The 7,813-nt window shown below is 50.5% G+C and overlaps 1 pseudogene; it reads right to left on the reverse strand.

Moving 5' to 3' along the window:
* Window positions 1-1,301: 1,301 nt before the first annotated feature.
* Window positions 1,302-6,735, reverse strand: LOC140854251 (uncharacterized; annotated as a pseudogene).
* Window positions 6,736-7,813: the final 1,078 nt, after the last annotated feature.

A 7,813-nucleotide genomic window follows, 5' to 3' on the forward strand; every position in this document is an offset into this window, starting at 1 on the left:
AATAATAATATTTTATTTTGAATAAAATATTATATTAAAATATAAATATATTCAAATAAAATTTTTGTTCGCCATGGCTAGGCCCCCGGCATTATCTGGGCTCCTCACCTGTCCGCCGCTGCTCCACATCCCTCAGATGCCATGTATATTTATTATTAATAAAATAATTATATTTATTATTAATAAAATAAATTATTTATTATTATTTAAATAATAATATTTATTTTTAATAAAATAATAATATTTTATTTTGAAAAATAGTAATATTTTATTTTTGATCAAATAATAAAATTTTATTATTAATAAAATATAAAATTTATTATTAATAAAATAATAAAAAAATCTTTTTGTTTCTCCTTTCCCTTCTTCTCCCCTCCCCCCCCCAAAATCCTTCGCCTTCCTCTGCCCACGGTCGATCCGCACCTACTCCCCCTCCGATGCGCCACCTGCAGCACCTCATCCGGTCGCCTCTCCTTCATGCCTCCCCCCTGAGCCCCACACCCAGACGTCCTTGCGCCATGCGCCTCCCTCTCCCCTCGTAATGTCCAGACCACCACCGTCATGCTACATCCCTCGCAGCCCCCAAACCACCCGTTGTTCCTTCGTGGCCTCCCACACCCTCGCAGCTCCCCCATGCAGCACCTTATGCCCCCCATGGCTCCGGTGAAGCTCCCCACTCGGTGCCCCCTCCCCCCAAGCCTCGGTGAAGCCCCAACCCTATGCCTCCCGTGGCTCCGTGCGACCCCTTGCCCTCCTCGACCCCGATGTTTGCACCCCACGCCCCCATCCCCCGCCCCCACCCACCCCCGCAATGCTCCGCACGACCCCCACTCCTCCCAGGCCCCGATGCTTGCACCCCATGCCTCCCAGCCCCGATGCTTGTATCCCATAACATCCCCACCTCCAAGCGCACAACGATCACCGAAGCATGAGGGGTTCTATCTACGTATTTATTTATTTTAATATTCTATCCCCTCCCCTCCCTCTAAAACCCTCTTTTGCCCACCCTAACCCCAACACCACCCATCCCCCATCCCTTCCATGGCCACCTTGACCCTCCTTCCCTCTTCTTCCTCTTCCTCCCCCTCTCATCTCCACCCTCAAATCCTCCTCCTCCTCCACCGTCGGCCCTCACCCTCCTCCCCTCCTTCCTCCCATCCCCACCGCCACCCATGACCTCCATCTGAGCCCCCCTCCCCTCCCCACCCCCAATCACCACCCTCACCCAGAACGACCTCAAGAAGCTCACCATCGTGAAGGCCGTCGAGTACGTCACCAGTGGCATGGTCCTCGCTTTAGCACTAGCTCCTCGCCACCTTCATCGTTTCTGAGATTGGGGCCCTCTTCGCCTCCAGCAACTCACTGGCATCGTCGGCGTCCCCACCTCCAAGCACACGACGATCATCCGAAGCATGGAGGGGGTCCCTGGCAAAAGGCATGAAGCGAGTCGAGAAGATACTGCAGGAAAAAAAATCTCCTTCATCCTCCACCGCCATGCCTTGACCTCCGTCCCTCCTTCCTCTCATCCCTCACTGCCACTCCGTGATCCACATCCGAGCTCTCTCTCCCCTTCCCCAGTCACCACCCTCACCCATGCAGGAAAAAAAATCCTCCTCCATCCTCCGCTGCCATGCCCTCGCCCTCCGCCCCTCCTTCCTCCCATCCGCAGAAGTCGAATGAAGCTAATAACAAACTAAAACTAAAAAACTAAAACTAAACATGTGACATTATAAGAATTACCCTATAAGCTGAGGTGTCAACACAAAATATAGCCTCTTTATCACGTATTGCTATACTATTATTATATAGATGGATAATGATCATTATTTCGGAATAAATAGCTATTACACAATAACCGCAGTCAATTTTAGCTATTATCTAATTTTTTCTTCTACATAGTGTTGGGTGGAGTCGAGCCAGGCTACCACCTCCAAGATCCTTTCAGTACCACGCGATGCAGCAGGAAGAAAGAAGAAACAAAACAAAAAAGAAAACAATCAAAATACATGGATAACCAAAAGGGCTCGCCTCCACGGGGCATGCAAACTTCACTATGAAAAAAAAATTTTACAAGAGGAGACCTCACCTCACCCTTGTACACCCAATTCTCTCTCACATGAAGTTCCCCTCACAAAAGCTCTCTCTCTCTTAGAGACCCCCCTGAACCCCTGAAGTGCCTGGCGACCGCTATCCAGGAGCCTCCTGCTCCTTCTCTCACAGCACGTCCGCCTCTCTCTCTTCAATCGGGGTCGTACGGCCTCGTACGGTGAGAAACCCGAACACACCACTTCTCTGTCGTCTCAGGCCCTTTTAAAGGGTTAAACATAGCTTAAAACCTAATTAGATTAGGTTTAAGTCCTAAACAAGCCAAATCAGCGTCCCAGACCGTCGGATCAAGACCAGAGCCACCTGGGCCATTGGATCGCGCCCGGTCTATGGAATAGTGTCGTGACCGCGAGAAACGCGTGGAAACGCCACGCGGTCCACAGCCGCGCCGTGGACCACCCGGTCCATGGTGGACCGGGGCAAGGGGCCAGCAGGCCGCTGGCCTGGCCGCCCACGCGCCGGGCCTGGGCGCGCCTGCGCGTGGGCCTGCGCGCGCCGCGCGCGCCTGGCCGACGCCGCGCGCGCCTGGGCCGCACGCCGCCTGGCTGCGCGCCCGCCTGGCCGCGGCCCCGCTTCGCGCGCAGGCCTGGGTCGCGCGTCTCGCACGGGCCGGGTTGTGCGTCCCGCGCGCCGCCGCCTACGGTCGCGCCGCTGCCGCGGTCGCCGCGGTCCTCTGTCGCCTCGATTCTCGTGCCGACTTCGAAAGCTCGTATATCCTCCATCCGATCTCCGTTCAGGTGATCTTGGTCTCGTTGGACTCCATTTTCGCCGCAAACCTCGCTATGGGCTCAATGTGGCTGAATCTCGAGGCATCAAATCCTAACAATCTCCACCTCGACTCGATATTTCGCCTCCTCCAAACTCCGAGAGCTTCTGGATCTCCTCGCCCTCATGCCCTGGGGCAATCGCCTGCTGATCATGGATGGGCAAACATGGGAGTCAGGCCAGGCTGCTCGATCCCATCTCCGTCGTATGCTGTGCTCCTCCTGACCTGAGACCTGTCGGGCATCATCCTACGGCAATAGGAATCTTACCTTGCGACGTCGCCTCTCATCCTCCTGAGTCTCTTGTCTCGTGCCCGATCCGCCTCCTGGAGCTCCACCTCGCTCTGGGCTCCACCTGGCTCCCGATGCTCCACCTCGCACTGGGCTCCCTGCAAGGTAATAATGTCCTCTGTCCCCTTCTTCCCTCCAGCACAATCCTATCGCCGCGTAGCACCCTTAGGATTCCTCCACCAGCTACCATCCTGTAGCCTCTCGAATCCAGTCTGCTAAGTGAGATAAGATTTCGCCTGAAATGGTATGTATCGGACCTCCCCCAATCTCCTCACTGCACCATCATGTGTCCCCAGCTGACCGTCCAATGCCTCTGATCACACAGCTCAATCCATCCGGCAGATATACAGTGCCCTCACTGTTCTCCAGGGAGTCAAACTGCTCCTCTCTGCAACATACATGATAGGGCATGCAGAATCTAATATCCACTGCTGGGAAGAAGTAGATACTCGTCAGATATCTCAAAGACATCTCCATATAAATCACTGCCGGCCGTCGCTACAGCAGCCACCGTCCGATTTTTCAGTTGAGGGCAATCTCTGGCTAGATGCCCCAACTCCTCACATCGGTAACACCTGGTTTTGCTCAAGTCCCTCCTGACTTAGACCGCCCTCGATGCGATCTCCTGTTGCTCCGTCTACCGCCTCCTGCACCTCCAGAAGCCACCAAAGCTGAGCTATCGACACCTGAGCTCGAAGCTGGGTTCTCCCTCCTGAGAACCTCGTTCTGGAGTATTGCCGGGTGACCTCGTCCATCTTGATAGCTCTTCTCCACTAGAAGAGCATCACCAAGGACTCGTACGAAGAGGAAGCGACGCCAGCAAAACCGGCGCCCTGGTCTTCTCCTCAACGTTCTCGCCAACGCTGAGAAGGTCGGTGAGGATCTTTTGGAAGTGGCTCAGATGCTCCTGCACGCTCTGTCCCTCAGTCATCCGCAGTTGGTAAAACTACTCCAGAGGAAAAGTGTGTTGGTGAGAGACTTCACCATGTACAACTCCTCGAGCTTCGACCACAACACCGTCGGGGAAGTCTCGCTCAGCACATGGATCACCACCTCATCCGCCAGGTACATGCGGATGTACTCACCGCCTGCATCTGTAGCCGTTTCCAATCCCGCACCTCCATGGTGGTCGGCTTCTCATCGCACAAGAAGCATCGATCAACCCCTGTTGGATGAGCACGTCCTTCACCCTTGCCTGCCACAAGGAGAAATTGCTCTTACCATAGAACTTGTTGATCTCCATCTTGATTGTTCCTGTTTTTCCATCTTCAGTCTTGCTCACCACCACTGCAATCTGCGTCCTTTGTACGGCCTTGCTCTGATACCACTTGTTGGATGGAGTCGAGCCAGGCTACCACCTCCCAAGATCCTTTCAGTACCACGCGATGCAGCAGGAAGAAAGAAGAAACAAAACAAAAAAGAAAGCAATCAAAATACATAGATCAGCCACAAAAGGGCTCGTCTCCATGGGACATGCAAACTTCACTATGAAAAGAAAATTTTACAAGAGGAGACCTCACCCTCAACCCTTGTACACCCAATTCTCTCTCACATGAAGTTCCCCTCACAAAAGCTCTCTCTCTCTTGGAGACCCCCCTGAACCCCTGAAGTGCCTGGCGACCGCTGTCCAGGAGCCTCCTGCTCCTTCTCTCACAGCACGTCCGCCTCTCTCTCTTCAATCGGGTCGTACGGCCTTCGTACGGTGAGTAACCCTAACACACCACTTCTCTGTTCGTCTCAGGCCCTTTTAAAGGGTTAAACAGAGCTTAAAACCTAATTAGATTAGGTTTAAGAGTCCTAAACAAGCCAAATCAGTGTCCCAGACCGTCGGATCAAGACCGGGAGCCACCTAGGCCGTTGGATCGCGCTCCGGTCCACGAAATAGTACCGTGGACCGTGAGAAATGCGTGGGAAATGCCCACGCGGTCTACAGGCCACGCCGTGGACCACCCGGTCTACGGTGGACCGGGGCAAGGGGCCAGCAGGCCGCTGGCCTGGGCCGGCCCGCGCGCGGGCCTGGGCCGCGCCTGCGTGCGGGCCTGCGCGCGCCTGGGCCGCACCCCGACTGGGCTGCGCCCGGCTGGGCCGCACAGGCCTGGGTCGCGCGTCCCGCGCGCCGCCGCCTGCGGCCGCGCCGCTGCCGCCCGCCGCCGGTCGCTGGCGGTCCTCTGCCACCTCGATTCTCGTGCCGACTTCAAAAGCTCGTATCTCCTCCATCCGAGCTCCGTTTCAGGTGATCTTGGTCTCGTTGGACTCCGTTTTTCGCCGCGAACCTCGCTGTGGGCTCAATGTGGCTAAATCTCGAGGCGTCAAATCTTAACAATATGCTTAATACGACAAGCTAGCTCTCAATTAGTGTTTTACCCACAGTTTAGGCCACAAAGAACATGGAATCTGTATTTTAAATCCTCGTATGTTCTAAACAACAGAGTAAAGGGAAACTACCAAAAAACTAGCAGGTGATAATATCAACTCCAAACATGGGCCAGATTCACCTTTGCTTCGCGGCTCTGCATGTTCTCTTTTCCTTCTCCTGGACTTCTTCGTGGTCAGGTCGGAAGCATCCGGATGACGTTCAAGCTTGATCTTGGGGTCTTGGTCAGGCACGAAGCTACACCCATCAACCACATTATTCTTATTTCTCTTCTTAATATTAAGGACATAATACATTTAACCAAAAATATCGAGGACAAAATAATTAAATTTATGATCCATTTTTATACAATATATCCATGATACATTTTCTTTTGGTAAAATAAATCCATGATACTCTTACAAAAAATAATGTGGAGTTGTATATTATATGAATGAATTAAAGCCCACTTACCGGCAGGAGGGACAGGAGGCCCCTGTGCTCCAAAGAAGTACACCTGCTCGTAGTGGTGCAGAAGGCTCAAGTAGTGGTTCCTTAGTACGAAGGATGCGCTAGTGGTAGTGGGAGGAAAACTGAATGCCATCACGACTTCCCTTAACTTTTTCTCCAAAATCACCTATTAATAACAATAATATAAAGGATGCTGTAATCAAACACTATCAGTCTTTTTTAGCATGATGTGTCTAAGATGCCATGGTGAAACAGACAATAGAAGAGAAGAAAGAGACCTTTTCAAGACCACCCCTTTGAGTCACCTCCTTATACAACAGATGCAGATCGATCTCCTTCCCTCCTAACACGGGAATCCTTCTCCATCAAAGAAAGAAGAGATCATCCAAGTCCATAAACATATCCCAAAAGAAAAAAAAAAAAAAAATTTCTATAAACGCAACAGATAGAGAGGAGAGAAGAAAAAAGAAGAAAGAGAACCAAAAGCATGTCATGCAAGTCCTACGTACGAGAGCTTAGTGCCCATGGAGTGGTGGAAACGTCGCATGGAATCCATGAAAAGAGCCCTGTCCTTGACGACGTCCTCGTGGGAGTAAAGTGGAAGAGGGTAGAAGTTTTCCCTCGCCATCTCTACCTCCATGGCCCTTCCCCCCTCCATCTCTCCCATCCTCATCTCCTCCTTTCCCATCCCGTTCTCCTCTCCCATCACACGAAATGGACCAGATGAGATGAGTGGAGACAAAAATGGCAATGCCAGATGTTGAACTGATTAGATTGAGATGGTGTGAGGTGTTAGCTGGTGGAGGTGGTGGTTTTAATTTAGGCCAAAATCAATGCTTTCCACCCCCGCAATAAAACAAAAACCCATGCAAAGTAAGGAGGAGCGGGTTAATTGAACGTAGGAAACCCGCCCCCGCTCTCACCAACAATTGCTGATAGACACGCGGATTTGTAACGGCTAACACTTTTGTTTTTTTTTTTTTTTTTTTTCAGACTTTGGAATAGTAGATCAGTCATTTAGTATGTAATTAGTAACCAAATTTATAGCATATTTTCCGACTCTTCGGTAATTATTACACCTAATCCAGCTCTCAAATGGCTAAATATCTATCTATATTAGACATCTGTATTTCCTATTTGTCTTTCATTATTTTAATAACTATAAATCTCTAATCTTATGATGGCAGTAGTGTTGTTATCAGAAGCTCAGCAAGACTTATCCAAATTGCTGCAATTAATATTTGGCCATATTCATCAATTTTTATCTCTTCAAGCAGCTATTACTTTCCTATCATTTATTGACTTATAAGATCTCTCAAATGTAAGGACATGACAAAGCTACCCATATTTTTTTCCCCTTCGCTGGAAAAGTTACCCATGGTTTCAAATATGTAGCCAGGTTAAAAGAGAAACCAGGCCCACCTTAAAGCCTGTGTACTATAGTGACAGTGGGCAAAGCCTGGTGGCCGAACCCAGACAACGTTGCGTTTCCTTAGCTAGCTGTAACAGTGAATTCGTTGGCTCTTTGGCATTTTGAAATCCCACTCCAGATTAGTCTCAAGTTTGTTCAGAGAAGTGTTTCACTCTGAAGTGGTTGGTGGGGCGTTGTGTCTCTCATGCTGGAATTGTAACAGCACTGTGAGAGGAGTTTTGTCCTGGATGACCTAACACTAAACGTATCATGTCTCCTGATGAGGTGCGACTAGTACATAGAAGGAAAGATGGTCCGACGGGCTTGAGTCCCTTGACCGCTAATGTAACGGCTCTCTCACGCTCTTGGGGCCACGGACGGTTGTTTTTTAGTTAGCATCGATGTCCTGTCATGGTT

This window comes from Elaeis guineensis, chromosome 16 (genome assembly GCF_000442705.2).
Source record: "Elaeis guineensis isolate ETL-2024a chromosome 16, EG11, whole genome shotgun sequence".
NCBI lineage: Eukaryota > Viridiplantae > Streptophyta > Magnoliopsida > Arecales > Arecaceae > Elaeis > Elaeis guineensis.